The 15998-nt window shown below is 43.1% G+C and overlaps 1 pseudogene; it reads left to right on the top strand.

The window, feature by feature from the left end:
* Positions 1-15998, top strand: part of LOC137522056 (E3 ubiquitin-protein ligase COP1-like) — a 199341-nt pseudogene that overhangs the window by 157173 nt on the left and 26170 nt on the right.

Raw genomic sequence — 15998 nt, 5'->3', positions numbered from 1 at the left:
GTTTAGACCCTTAGGTAAATATTTACATGTTTTTTTTTTTTATTGTAATGGTTTTTTTTTTATAGTAAACATTTTATTTGGGTAGTTTTGGGAGGGTGGGAGGTAAACAATAGATTTATAATGTAAATGTGTGTTCATTTGTATTTTTTTTTCTTACAGGTGTAGTATTACTTTTTGGCCACAAGATGACGGCCATGAGTTTGTTTACATGACGTCACTCTAAGCGTAACACGCGCTTAGAGTGACTCATCGGAGAGGGAACGGCCAGAAAAGGCGCAGCTTCCGAGAGAAGCTGTCGCTTTTTCAGTGGGGGAGAGGAATCAGTGATCGGGCACCATAGTCCGATACATTGATTCCCTGGCTACCGAATCCGCGTCCGGGAGTGCGCGTGCACGCGCGCGATCGGCCGCGGGAGCGCACGGTAGCGCGCATGGTTCCTGGACGTAGAAACTACGTCCAGGAACCAAAATAGGTTAATGTAGCACCTTTTTTTAACTTATAAATTGATAAATACATTTTTATAATGTAAATTAATGCGGTACCATTTTTATACTGTCGGCGCTGTGTGCCATTTTTAACTGTTCCGCCACAGGATATGGTGCATTTGTCACTTCCCTACTTATTCGAAAATGTGAGCCTAGGAAGTAGTTCATCCAACCCTGGTATAAGTGACTTAGTTTTGTGTATGTTTACTGTTGAAGTTATATCCAGTAGGTTCTGTTTCTTTACATGTGAAAAGCCACAAATTCTGGAGCTGGCCGTCAGGCTTGAACATTTGTTTGTTGTGTTTCTTAGCAACCAGTTGAAGAGTGGACTAGAAAATTGAGGCTATTGTCCACTTCACATCTAGACCTTGTTTCCCCCTTATGGACCAGAGCAGTTTTGATGTTGAATCAGCAATTATTTTATCGGTACTTATCGGTACTTATGGCACCTAAATATATAAATTAAAGGGGAAAATATATATATATATATATATATATATATATATATATATATATATACATATATATATATACATATACATACATATATATATATATATATATATATATATATATATATATATATATATATATATATATATATATATATATATATATATATATATATATTCTAATATAGTGCTAGTATTTTTTCCCCAAGGACAAAATGAGACAAACAGGGGAGTAATAGAAAAAAATACATTATTTTTCCATTTTTACCAATTCCAATTCCAAAAATAAAAGGCACAATTGTAAATAAAAACCTCAAATTTTATTTGGATATTTCTCCTGTTTATCACAAAACTTAATTTATGTTCCTATTGCAATTTATGGTGAGGATATTTAATTCTGAAATAAATGTGGGTCTTTGCTACAGTGTGTACTTTTCACTTTAAAATCAGAAAAAGCAAAAGTATTTCTAATGGGAAATTAGGGAGAAAATTAATCTAATTGGGTCAAGAAATATACAATGCTCAAAAAATAAAGGGAACACAAAAATAAGACATCCTAGATCTCAATTAATGAAATATTCTTATTTATACTACTTTTTTTTACATAGTTGAATGTGTTGACAGCGAAATCACACAAAGATTTTCAATGGATATCAAATATATCAACCTATGGAGGTGTGGATCAGGAGTCGCACTCAAAATCAAAGTGGAAAAAAAACACTTCGGTCTGATCCAGCTTTGATGTAATGTCCTTAAAGGTTTTTTTTTGTGGTTTGAAAAAAAAACACTTGCCTGGGGCTTCTGTCAGCCCCCTGCAGCTCTCATGTCCCAGGCGTCCTCCTACGATCCTTGGTTCCCCGCCGTTGGTCCTGTTCTAATATTTGTCTAACTAGACGAATAGTGCTTGCTCCTGCGTAAGTCATCGGGAGCTTATTGCGCAGGCACAGTACAAAGTTTTCTTCTACTGCTCCTGTGCAGTAAGCTTCCGATGACGAGTGTGGGAGCGAGCACGGGCATGGCCATGACCGCGCAGCTGCAGTCTAATTAGACGCGTAATTAGACCGGGACCAGCGAACGGAGGATCATGAGAGGACAGCGTGAGACATGACAGCTGCAGGGGGCTGATAGAAGCCCCAGGTAAGTGTCGTTTTTTGTTTTTTTAACCCACCAAAGAACTCCTTTAAAACAAGTCAAACTGAGGCTCAGTAGTGTGTGTAACCTCCACATGCCTGTATGACCTCCCTACAACGCCTGGGCATGCTCCTGATGAGGGGGTGGATGGTATCTTGAGGGATCTTCTCCCAGACCTGGATCCACCAGAACCACTCCTTTATTTGGGGATGTCTTGCTAATTGCCTTGGACAGTCTGTGGTGCAACGTGGCATTGGTGGATGGAGCGAGACATGATGTCCCAGATGTGCTTAATTGGATTCAGGTCTGGGGAACAGGTGGGCCAGTCCATTGCATTAATGCCTTTGTCTTGCACGAACTGCTGACACACTCCAGCCACATGAGGTCTAGCAGTGTCTTGCATTAGGAGGAACCCAGGGCCAACCGCACCAGCATGTTGTCTTGCAAGGGATCTGAGAATCGCATCTCAGTAACTAATGGTAGTCAGGCTACCTCTGGCGAGCACATGGAGGATTTTGTGGCTCCCAAAAGAAATGCCACCCCGTACTATTACTGACTCACTGCCAAACCGGTCATGCTGCAGAACGCTGCCAGCAGCAGAATGCTCTCCGTGACATCTCCAGTCACTTTTGCTCAGTGTGAACCTGCTTTTATCTGTGAAGAATACAGGGTGTCAGTGGTGAATTTGCCAATCTTGGTGTTTTCTGGCAATTGCCAAACTTTCTGCAGGGTATTGGGCTGTAAGCACAACTCCCACCTGTGGGCATCTGGCCCACATACCACCCTCATGGAGTCTGTTTCTAAATGTTTGAGCAGATACATACACATTTGTGGCCCGCTGGAGGTCATTTTGCAGGGCTTTGGCAGAGCGTCTCCTGTTCCTCCTTGCACAAAGGTGGAGGTAGCGGTCCTGCTGCTGAGTTATTGCCCTCCTACATTGTTCTTCACGTCTCCTGATGTACTGACCTGTCTCTTGGTAGCACCTCCATACTCTGGACACTACACTGAACAGCACGGCAAACCTTCTTGCCACAGCTCGCACTGATGTGCCATCCTAGATGAGCTACACTACCTGAATCACTTGTGTGGGTTGTAGACCCCGCCCCCTGCTACTACTAGAGTGAAAGCACCACTAGCATTCAAAAGTGACCAAAACATCAACCAGAACCACTCCTTTATTTGGGGATGTCTTTGTTAGGCTTGGTGGTGTATTCTCCACAGTCAGCATGCAACGCATGAGCTGGCGTGGAGGAGGTACACACACTAGCACAAGGAAACAGGCTATCCCTAGTATAGTGGAGGGGAGGACTGACTCCAATAGGAGATTGTGGCGCACAGAGCCGGTGCAGATCTGACAGCCACAAACAATGCTTTCGTTATAACGTCTCAGCGCAAAGTAGCGCTGAGCGCATAAACCAGAACTGAGGAGATCAGGACAGGTAGACAGAATGAACGCTTGCTAGCTAGCGGCTACTTAGCGACAGCAAGCATCCAAAACCAGACAGACTGGAATGAGGCAGCCAATGCGATGCGGCGATGGCGTGCCTCACAAAGACAGGACAGGATAGTCAGAAAATAGCAGGATTAAGATAGATGAACGTAACACAGATAAATATACAATAAGTATGTTTTCCTAGCGTATTACAATTACAGCTATCAATGAAACTATTTGTAACGTCTGACTAACATATGTATATATCGGCAATGAACCGATATATGACATAAGCAGGAACGCTGACTAGGACTGGAGTAATACAGGGAACAGGACTCAGAAGGATTCGCTATCTCTTCGCAGAGATGAACGCAATCCACAAACGGTAACAGAACAGGATTCAGAAGGATTCGTTATCTCTTCGCAGAGATGAACGCAATCCACAAACAGTAACAGAACAGGATTCAGAAGGATTCGTTATCTCTTCGCAGAGATGAACGCAATCCACAAACAGTAACAGGACAGGATTCAGAAGGATTTGTTATCTCTTCGCAGGGATGAACGCAATCCACAAACAGAACCAGAAGCAGGGTAACTACCTCAGCACGGGTGGTCACGGTACGCGCAACCTACCAAAACGTGCTGGAAAGCTGACTAACTGCACACAGGATATAAACAGTTCGTGTACGTATACATCAGCGACACTGATGTATTAACGTAACACAAATACAAGGAAAATAATAAACGTGCTGGTATGCATATATATTGGCAATGAACCAATATATGATGCAAAGACCAGCAAAGTATCTTTATAACAAGAAACACGATCGGGGGCTAAAGCGACAGCAAGACTGGCTTACACTGAAGCTATGAAAACCCAAGGAAACCCTGCAGGAAGCAGATCTTTATACTGAGGTCATCCAATGGGAGCAGACATGCAGATTCCCACACAGGTGAATGATAATCAGTCACAAGCTGACAGCAGGGAAAGACAGACAAAGCTATGCAACTTGCATGGAAATAGATCAGAACTGCCTGAGCTGCAGCACTACTACTTCCAGTAATAGCTGCTGCAGCAGCGATCATTACAGTACCCCCGCCTTTAAAAGCGGATTCCAGACGCTTTTCAAAACCGAAATTCCCAACAAAACAGTCTGACTGATAATTCATGATGACCGGGACAGCCCGGCAAGACCGAATTCCAGAATCAGTCCCCACAAGACTGGACCCATCAGAACCAGAACCTACAGAACCACGCCCATCAGTACCAGAAGCCCCAGTGTGACACCCATCAGAACCATGATTTCCAGAAGAAAGCCCTCCGAAATTCCCTGAGCGATACCCACCGCCTTCCAGGAACCGTTCAGAAACGCCAAAGCCTTTGCAATGCCCACCGGTACTGTCTTTACCAACACAAAACCCACTGTTGAACCAGTCCAAGGTACCAGGACAGGTTTTCTCAGAGACCTCCCAGAACACCTTGAAGCTCCAAAGAGATCCCCATATGTCAGAACGCCCCTTAGGCTCACATGGAGAACTATCAAGAACCCCTATGGAACCTAGGGCAATTCCCGAGTCAGGGCCACAAGGACAAACATCAATATCAGGGCTTTCAGGGACCAGAACCATCTCTGGGCATGCAGGCAGACTGGCAACATCAGAACGTGTTCCCACTAAGGAAGCATCAGAGCACGCTAACACCTTAGACACACTTGGGCATTCTGGCACACAAAGAACATCTGGGCACACCGGCACAAGAGAAACCTCTGGGCATGTCAAGGAACTGTGAACCTCAGGGTCAGCCAAGACAGGACCAAAACCAGGACTGGCCAAAAAAAAATCATCATGACTAAACTTCGCAACCACTGGACTTTTACACGAGAATGCTGGATCAGACTTAGATGTCGCTGATTCCAGCAAAGTCAGTAACAAATCAGATTCAGGGGCACCAACAAAACAGGACAAATCTTCTGATGTATGCACTGAACCAGATAGGGACTCCACAACTACCTCTGGACTGGACAGAGACTCATTTAATACACTGGATTGGAGCTCATGAGGCGCTGCAGAACAAGTCAGTATTGCAGCAGCCCCCACTGGACTAGGCAAAACTGAGGAATTCCCTGGACAGGAAGGGGACTCTGGAACCTCTGCCACAGCGGCCAGAGAACTAGAATCTTTCAGGATACAGGGCTGGGTTTCAGGAACACTCATCGGACCGGACTGAAATTCTGAGATTTCTATTATTTTGACCAGAGAATCAGAATTATCCATGTTACAGGGCAAGACTTCTGAAACATTGAGGACAGGGCTGGAGTTCCTCGGCTGTTACAACACTGGAGAGGGACTCAACAACATTGGTTAAATCAGACTGTGTACAGGGCAAGGTATCTGACACACTTGCTGACGAGGACAATATTTCAATGACTTCTGCTTTGCTGGGCAGAAATTCATCAAGTTTTATTAGAGCAGACTGTAATTCCAAAACAGCTGCTAGACAAGTGAATATTACTGCAACACCAACTGAGGTAAGCAGTGCTTCAGCCTCCTCTGCTAGAGGGTTTAAAGTATCCAAAATACTGGGTGAAGCATAAGACTCTGCGACCACAGCTTCACTGGACAGGATCACTGAACAGTCCATATTGCAGGGCAAAACCATGGAAGCACCTGCTGGACAGCATAATGATTCTGTGACCTGAGTTTCATTGGAGAGATCTACTGCACAATTCATGGTACAGGGCAAATTTATTGGAAAATTTTCTGAACAAGGTAATAATTCTGCGATTTCAGGTTCACATAGCAGATGCTCTGAGCTATTCACGAAACTAGAGCGAGGTGTAGAAACAGGAAGATCAAGACACAATGTTTGCGCATCTGCTGGATCAGACAGGAGTTGAACTTTATTAACGCAGGTAATTTCTGCAGAAGTGTTTGCAGAGACAGGCAAGATTTTTCTGGTGTCTGTTTCACTAAACAAAGAGTCATGAGTACTGGCTAGGCTGGACTCGGAAGTCAGCAGGACCTCTGGATTCTCTGCTGAGAAATTTGCGCAGGGCAAGGTTAAGAATGTATCAGTGGCTTCTGTTTTACTGGGAAGTAACACTGAGTTATCCATGGTACAGGGTGGAATTGCAGGAACTTCAATTTCACACAAAAAGAGCTCCGAATCACCTGCTGAATCAGCCAAAGGTGCTGAAGCAGGCGGGTCAGAACGCCAAATTTGCGAATTCGGAGTCACAAAAAAATCATCCAAAATCAGTTCCCACACATCAATCAATGGAGCCACAAAGTCATACTCACACACACCAGTTTTTATTAGGTTATAGGCAGACTTAATGCATGCATTCAATACCAATTCACTTTTTGCACTGTAAAATTGACAAAATGAACTTGAATCATTCTTCCATTCATTGACCAGAGCTTCCATCTCTCCTTTCTCAAATGGAGGATTCCAAGCATACTTAACAGGCAGATCATGGTTTGCAGATATGATTGTGGCAGGCACATGTATAGGGTTAATTAGCAGGTGATTGGCAGATTCCTTATTCTTAAGAATCTCCAATACCTGTAGCAAGTGTTGAACTGTAGTGTATGCAAACTTCCCTTGGTTCACAAATAAGTTGATTTGTTCAATACTCTGTAATATCTCATCATAATCATACTCAGATAATTCTTTTAAACAAAAATCTTTATTTTCCCTAGCCAGGGAGGAAAGTTCATTAGTAGTTTCATAAGTCCATTTAACTCCCCTGAAAGACAATTGCATTTCATTATCTGTTAATGGCAGAATCTCATTATAGGTCTCAGTCGCTAAAGATAACGATTCTGCAGATTGGACACGTTTCTTAGAACGTTTGCGTTTTGCCTTTGACCTTGCGGTTTTTGGTGATTTATTCAAAGCTGCAGGAAAATTATCAGTAACACTTTCTGCTTGCTGCTCATTCTTGCAAGCAATTGAAGGAGCAGCTGATTGGCCTGCTGCCAGGAGTTCATTAAGAGGAAAAGGCAATGGATCTATGCGCAACCAGTTATGGATCACAAACGCTAGAAATTCCAGCGGTCTATCTTTCAAATCGGAATGATTGAGAACATCAAATGCCCACTGGAATAATTCCCCTTTAAACAAAATATAACTTAGTTGGAGTGCCCAGGTTGAAACAGGAGTCGCTTGGAGATCAGGATTGGTCAGGAACCTGGCACATTCAGAGAAAAACTCATTTTCTGTTTCAGAGCTAAGTTCTTCAAATTTCTTAAAGGAACAGGAGCCATAATTAACAGTGTCATACTTTCTGGGAATCCCCCCACAATGGGGATTGTTAATGGGGTTTTCATAATGTTAGGCTTGGTGGTGTATTCTCCACAGTCAGCATGCAACGCATGAGCTGGCGTGGAGGAGGTACACACACTAGCACAAGGAAACAGGCTATCCCTAGTATAGTGGAGGGGAGGACTGACTCCAATAGGAGATTGTGGCGCACAGAGCCGGTGCAGATCTGACAGCCACAAACAATGCTTTCGTTATAACGTCTCAGCGCAAAGTAGCGCTGAGCGCATAAACCAGAACTGAGGAGATCAGGACAGGTAGACAGAATGAACGCTTGCTAGCTAGCGGCTACTTAGCGACAGCAAGCGTCCAAAACCAGACAGACTGGAATGAGGCAGCCAATGCGATGCGGCGATGGCGTGCCTCACAAAGACAGGACAGGATAGTCAGAAAATAGCAGGATTAAGATAGATGAACGTAACACAGATAAATATACAATAAGTATGTTTTCCTAGCGTATTACAATTACAGCTATCAATGAAACTATTTGTAACGTCTGACTAACATATGTATATATCGGCAATGAACCGATATATGACATAAGCAGGAACGCTGACTAGGACTGGAGTAATACAGGGAACAGGACTCAGAAGGATTCGCTATCTCTTCGCAGAGATGAACGCAATCCACAAACGGTAACAGAACAGGATTCAGAAGGATTCGTTATCTCTTCGCAGAGATGAACGCAATCCACAAACAGTAACAGAACAGGATTCAGAAGGATTTGTTATCTCTTCGCAGAGATGAACGCAATCCACAAACAGTAACAGGACAGGATTCAGAAGGATTTGTTATCTCTTCGCAGGGATGAACGCAATCCACAAACAGAACCAGAAGCAGGGTAACTACCTCAGCACGGGTGGTCACGGTACGCGCAACCTACCAAAACGTGCTGGAAAGCTGACTAACTGCACACAGGATATAAACAGTTCGTGTACGTATACATCAGCGACACTGATGTATTAACGTAACACAAATACAAGGAAAATAATAAACGTGCTGGTATGCATATATATTGGCAATGAACCAATATATGATGCAAAGACCAGCAAAGTATCTTTATAACAAGAAACACGATCGGGGGCTAAAGCGACAGCAAGGCAGGCTTAAGCTGAAGCTATGAAAACCCAAGGAAACCCTGCAGGAAGCAGATCTTTATACTGAGGTCATCCAATGGGAGCAGACATGCAGATTCCCACACAGGTGAATGATAATCAGTCACAAGCTGACAGCAGGGAAAGACAGACAAAGCTATGCAACTTGCATGGAAATAGATCAGAACTGCCTGAGCTGCAGCACTACTACTTCCAGTAATAGCTGCTGCAGCAGCGATCATTACAGTCTTGCTAATTGCCTATAATTTTCACCTGTTGTCTATTCCATTTACAGTTTGATTTCACTGAAGTGTGATTGACTTGGAGTTACATTGTGTGGTTTATGTGTTCCCTATATTTAATCCCTTTCATCAGTTAGTGCAGCAGCATTGCCAGGGGCGTGCACTATTGTGCCCAGATGTGCTTTAGCTACAAGAAGCATATCTACATTCTCGTGGCTTGCCGTTAGCCACAGAGGACGTAGATATACTGTAGCTGAAGCTTAAGTGGTTAATAATCTTTTGCAATTGAAAACTTTTGAAGGACATAAAAAAAAGAGGCAGCATTAGAATTTGGCTTTGGGAAAGAAGTTATAGTAAAATATGAGAAATATTTATACAGATAATGCCATGTGTATTTAGAGTAAAAGTTGTCTTTTTTTTTTCACTCAAAATATTTTTTTTTAAATAAAAGAATATTATAATATAAATGGAACTTGAGAAAATAATTCATTTAGCATAGCATAATGTGGCCTCCAAGGCCTGAGCTTTCACAGAACAATGTACATTCCAATGAAGCAAAACAAAAGAATAACTTCATCTGTAAATGAAAAAAATATGACTGATGCAGTTAGAAATGTGGCTTAGAAATCTCTGAAGTAAAGGAGTTGTGTCCTTAGTTACGGTCCCTTAAGGTATCCTGACTAGACGTCCCATTTTACCTGGGACAGGTCCCAGGTTCCGGGTCCCTTGTCCCAGGCTGCAATATGTCCCAGGTTGTGTCCCACTTTTGGCCGCCGGGTGTCCCAGCTGTGGGACTCTGTGGCCGCATGAGGTAATGTTTGCCTCATTTACCATTTCCGGAGTCAAAGTAATCATTTTCTGCTGCATTTCATGTGTCAGAGGTAACGGTTATTGCAATTCATGTGTCAGAGGTAACGGTTGTTGCAGTTATTAGGATGGTCATAGAGACTGCATTTACTACTTTGGGGTTATTGTTGCAGCATTTGGCATTTTGGGGTCTCATAATTATTAAATGGTATGCTAATACTGTAGCATCAGCAGCTTCTTCAGATTTTAATTTAATCCCACCATAGTCATAGTCTAATGTCCTACGATATTATGTATTTATATAGCATTGGCATCTAAGGCAGCACTTTACAGAGAATGTAGTCATGTCCTTGGCGGAGCTCACAGTCTGATCCCACCATAGTCATAGTCTAATGTACTACCATATTATTATTATTATGTATTTATGTAGCACTTGCATCTTCTGCAGCACTTTACAGAGTACATAGTCATGTCATGGATTCACATCCACCATGATGCAAATCTCCCATTTCACCACATCATTGTGGGAACACTGCTTTCTTATGTGTTTGGGAAACATTGCCCAATTACCTCTAGAGTAACTTTGCCTATCTGTGTTTTGGGAGGAAACTCTGGCCCACTGCCTCAGAGTTACATTACAGTTTATCCCGCCCAAACCATGCCCTTTGATTCCCCCCCCCCCCCAACTTTACCCCCTTCTCCAAGGAGGGGCCACCTCTCTCTACTCCCCACCCGTTAATTAGGTAATGGTAACATTTGTAAGACTGAAAGCACTTGAAAGCTGCAGTCTCTAAGGGCGTGCTTAATAGGCTACCCTGCAGTGTTAGGGTGGTTTGCCCAGTGACTACTTACAGAAGAGGTACTGGTCCAAACCCTGGCCTCCTACGTCAGAGGCGGTGCCATAAACTTGTGCACTATCTTGCCACTGTAAATATAGTGTATTTTCCCCTCCTCCCATGACAGTGTAACTATGTATAGGTCCTTATAAGGATTAGAAGCTACTAGTTGCAAACAGCTGAAAGGGCTGCTATGTTTGAGAAGTTATCCAGGCTAGGTGTGAAATTTATCTGGTATGACTAAAGGCGCGTACACACGCCTGATTCATTCAAACAACGATGGGAGAGCAGTCTGTCGGCAGGCTGATAAGGCTGGTTTTAACCAATCTGCTGAGGGGATCAGTCAAAACCAGCCTTATCAGCTTTGCCGACAGACTTTATACACGGGGAAACTGTCGGCAGAACGGCCGCCCCGCAGGCGGGTCTAACGACCCGTCGTTTGAATGAATCAGGCGTGTGTACAGCCTTAATGTTATCTGAAGCATAGTAGGGAAGTCTCATCCCTAATGCTTAATGGGTTTGTTTGATCTAAACTTGTGCATAATTAGGTCAGTTCTTATCTGCCTTCCATCTTCTGGTGCTTTGAACCAGTGGACTGATGGAGGGAATACCGGAAGTAGGATTCTGCCTGCAGTTAACCCTTAAATGTAAAAACATGAGGTAAAATAAAAGTTGTATTAACCTCTTGAGGACCACAGTGTTAAACCCACCTAAAAACCAGGCCATTTTTTTATAAATAGGCCACTGCAGCTTTAAGGCCTCGCTGCAGGGCTGCACAACTCAGCACACAACTGATTCCCCTCCCCCCCAGATGTTTGTTTGTTTGTTTGTTTATAAATATTTATGTCTTTATTTTTTTATAAATTTCCCTGTGTTTTTTAGTTTCTATTTATTCCCCCCTCCCTCCCTCCCCCCGCCAGCCAATCAGAGTGATCGGCTGTCATAGGCTTCAGCCTAGGACAGCCGATCACTGTCAGGTCTCCCAGGGGGATAGTCGTGTCACACGGCTGTCCCCAGTACAGCACTGCTGTGGATCGCAGCGCTGTACAAGGTAATTAGACGGTGGTTTCGCTGTAGGCGGAGCAAAGCTGCGAGCACGATCTCCTGCAAAGCGAGTCCCAAGGACCTTACGCCGATCGGCGTTAGGTGGTCCTGGGGCTGCCACCACGGCCACAGGTTAAATAATAAACCGCATTTTTAACATGCATTTTTTATTTGCTAGTGAACTGCTCTGGGAGTTAAAAATGATGCTCAGTTCCCTTTAACGCAGAAGTTCCATGATGCTCTACATCCCTGACCGGCATCTTCCCTCCCATTGCAGATCATAGCTGTGATTTGTAATTCATATTGCCTGCAATGGAAACGTGGAAAGAATAGACTGCAGTCTGTGTAATGTTACACAGAAAACAGTTATAGGTTTCCTGCACTAGACACCTGTCAGCTGTCAGCGCAAGTGTATTTGCTGCAGGATCCTGCTACCCATTAAAGGATATCCAAGGTTGGGGGCGAAAAGGTGGTAAGACATTAGATCTACCTACCTGGATCCTCCTGCAGTCCCCAGCAGCTCCACCAGGCCCCTTGCCGCAGAACCGCCGACCTCCAGGGCACCGCTGTCCCCTGCAGTGGCTGCGGGTCACTGCTCATGCGCCATTCCCGACCGCGCTCCCGCAGACGGGAGCGTTCTGCACTTGCGCTGTTTACAAATACAAGCTTGGCAAGCACAGGATGCTCCTGTCTATGGGAGCGTGATGGAGAGAGGCGTGTTGACACACCCGCACATGTGCAGTAGCCCTGGACCACAGCTGTGGTAGGGGATCTTTTAGAGGGGATAGCGTCAGCTTGGAGGGATACGGAGAAACAGTGAGGGACCTGATAAGACTGCTAGGGGCTAGCATTGGACTCACAAGTCCCTTTGACTCCCATTTGATTTATGGGGAACAGCAGAGCGCAGGGGGGGGGGGGGGGTCTGAGGGGAGACAGTATAGCAACAGAGGCTGGGCATTATATGCAGACCCAGCCACTGTGTGCTAATAGGATTCTTAGGACCCACCTCGGGTTCTTTTTAAGATACTTAAACTGTGGTTACCTATATTGGGGGCTACCTAATACTGGGAGGGCATCTCTAGGTACCTATACTCTGGTTGCTACCTCAGGCACAAAGGTACCTTATACATTTTATTTTTTTGGAGGGGGGCCCCAATCAAAAATTTGCTTTGGGGCTCCATGATTTTTAGCTACGCCTCTGATCACAGGAAGGAGAGATATAAGATCAGCGCTCCTTGTTCTGTGGAGAGATTTGGTCTGTGAACCCAATCATTGCAATGTACAGGACATCATCCAAGAATCTGGTCTCCATTTTCCCTATTCCTGCAATCCATCTCCGCTAAACGGCCTATGTGGCCGTTTCTTGGTAACAAATTATCCAATAACTTATATTGCCGACGTACGCTAATTTTGATTTGTTGTTTTACTAATCCTACATAAAAAATAAATGCATGCTGCTGAAAATCAATGTGTTTGTGGTGTTTTTATTCCATTGAGGCTGTTATCTGACCTGTGTCCTACAGAAGGTTCATATTTCAAGACGGAGCTTTGATATTTCATATGTGCCGTGTTTAACCCATTGCCGTCTTCTTTCCTAGATCACTGTGTACATTATAATGACCTCCGCAACACTAAGCAGCCAATCATGGTGTTTAGCCTCCCTGGCAGCAGGGACGGATCTAGGGGGGAGCAAGCGGGTCTCTTGCCCCAGGCGCAGTTTGTGTAATTCTTAAAAAGGCGGCAAAATTTGGATGGGGAATGGCAGTTTAGGTGCCAAAACCTGACCTTGCCCCAGGCGCAACTTGGGGCAACTTGGTCTAGATCCGTCCCTGCCTGGCAGTATGATTATTTCCAGATTTTAGTGTCTAAACGCTGTGCAATTTTTCCACACGCTTTTAGACCCTAAAAAGCATACCATTAAAAAGATTTATGATCTATCTAAGATCTATAGATCACATTACACACCTCTCATGGATCCAGCTCGGTGTTACCGATCTGAGCTGCGGATTCCCAGCCCGAGCCTGACTCGCGGTTACCGCTAAGGAGGTTAAAGGACATAGGATAGCTGTATCATACGCCAAGTTTGTGAATGGGGAGGATATTTTTCTCTGCGTAAGCAAGCTTTTTTTTTTTAAACTAAGGATGGTGTTGTGTGGGAAAACTGAGGGCACTGTCATAGCAAGACAGAGTGTAGCTACTGAGATAGAAAGCAGCTATTACTAATGTTATACCAACTATAACACACCAGATCTGCAGTAACTAGTTTGTATAGAATGCCTTAGTTGTTAGCAACTGAATTGTGGGGAAAGTAGAGCAGTTTACTAGCTGTGACTAGCAGCTACTTAGCCTCTTGTGCAACATGGCAAACCTCAGGTCAAAAACTGGATACGTACCTCAAGGTCCGTACCCACGCTATGATTTTTTGGCAATGTTTTTGTGACAGATAACCAGTTTTGCAATATTGCATAAAATTTTTACATTTATTTTTTAATTTAACAGTCAAAAGTACTTCTGTTGGGTAGGGAAGGGATGGTTGGTGACTTGTAGAGAGGACAGATGGTGAGTAAAGCCCGAATACACACATCCAATCTTGATTCTACAATTTTACCACTTTTTTGTAGTATGAGCGCTTACCTACAAAACGTATTGACTGGTAGGGCAGGCCTGCATATATACAGCAATATATAGATAAAGGAAGGGTTTCAGATGTTGAAACCAGGTTAATCAACATAAAATTGGTTATCCTGAATCATTTACTACATTCTACTATATGTCACTATGATGGCATAGAAAATGTTTCTGAACTGGGGAATCTTAGCACTAAACCAGTTATCGTACGATACTGATTGTAGCCCAGTTTTAACTACTTGCTGCTTTTGGGGCAGTATTTTTACTTCCTGCAGGAATTCTTCTGAAGTCCCAGGGATGTAGATATTCGTCTGTTGCGGTGAATGGCTGCCGCTCTCTCCCACACACGCTGCTGCACAGGTGCTCATCTTAGAAAGGAAATGCATGAATGGGAATGCAGTTCCCATTCATTAATCTAAGTCCCCACGTCAATGGTTGCCGGCATTAATCATTGTATCTTCCTGAATAACATGTCCACGCATTACTTCCTTTTCACATACTTATAGAACGCTAATAGGAAATAATTTGCGAACATCTTCTGGCCAAATAGTAAAATTACACCTAAATACATTTTTTAAAACATTCTTTATACACCTAAATAACTATATTTTAATAAAAATACACTTACATTTAAAATCAACTCCTTCCCTCCCATACTCTCCCATAGTACCCCAAAACATATTTTTGCATAAAAGAAGACAATAAAAAATACATAAATAGTTACCTTAGGGACTAAACTTTTTTAATATGTATGTCAAAGGGGTGTATTATTATTAATTATTAATTATGGGCTTGTATTTAGTGATGGACGCTAAAATGAAAAAATGCACCTTTATTTCCAAATAAAAGATTGACTCAATACATTGTTCTAGGGAAAAATTTAAAACTTTGCAATAACACGAACATATGGGCAAATAAAATGTGTGAGTTTTATCCACAGTACAATGTTTTATTTTAAAACTATGATGGCTGGAAACTGAGAAGAAATGAATTTCGGATTATTCCCATTAAAATGCATTTAGAATAAAATGATTCCTAGCATAATGTACCACCCAAAGAAAGCCTAATTGGTGTCTAAAAAAAATGATATAGATCATTTTGTTGTGATTAGTAGTGATTAAGTTATTGGCGAATGAAAGGAAGGAGCACTGAAAGGTGAAAATTGCTTTGATCCTAAAGGGGAAAAACCCCTCAGTGGTCAAGTGGTTAATATACAGGCATGCCACTGCCCTTCTTTGTATTTATAAGTGACTTGTCACATCTAATCTGTTTTCTGAAGACCTGATCAGATTTGGCTGGGGACAATAACAAGTCAATGTATACATGAAGGAGGGGAAGGAAATACTGAATCAGATTTTTTCCTACTAGAATCGGCACACGCCTTTGCTAGATTACAATCAGTATAAGCTGACAGTCAAACCTTATATCACACAAGCTGGAGGTGATGTGTCAATGTCTTAAAATATGTTTTAAGCACACGTGTGTAAATACGACATCATTTTATGTTAGGTGTATGCAAACAA

Source organism: Hyperolius riggenbachi, chromosome 6 (assembly GCF_040937935.1).
Source record: "Hyperolius riggenbachi isolate aHypRig1 chromosome 6, aHypRig1.pri, whole genome shotgun sequence".
Classification (NCBI taxonomy): domain Eukaryota; kingdom Metazoa; phylum Chordata; class Amphibia; order Anura; family Hyperoliidae; genus Hyperolius; species Hyperolius riggenbachi.
The sequence above is the reverse complement of the archived record's forward strand: the minus strand, read 5'-3'. Positions and strand labels throughout refer to the sequence as shown.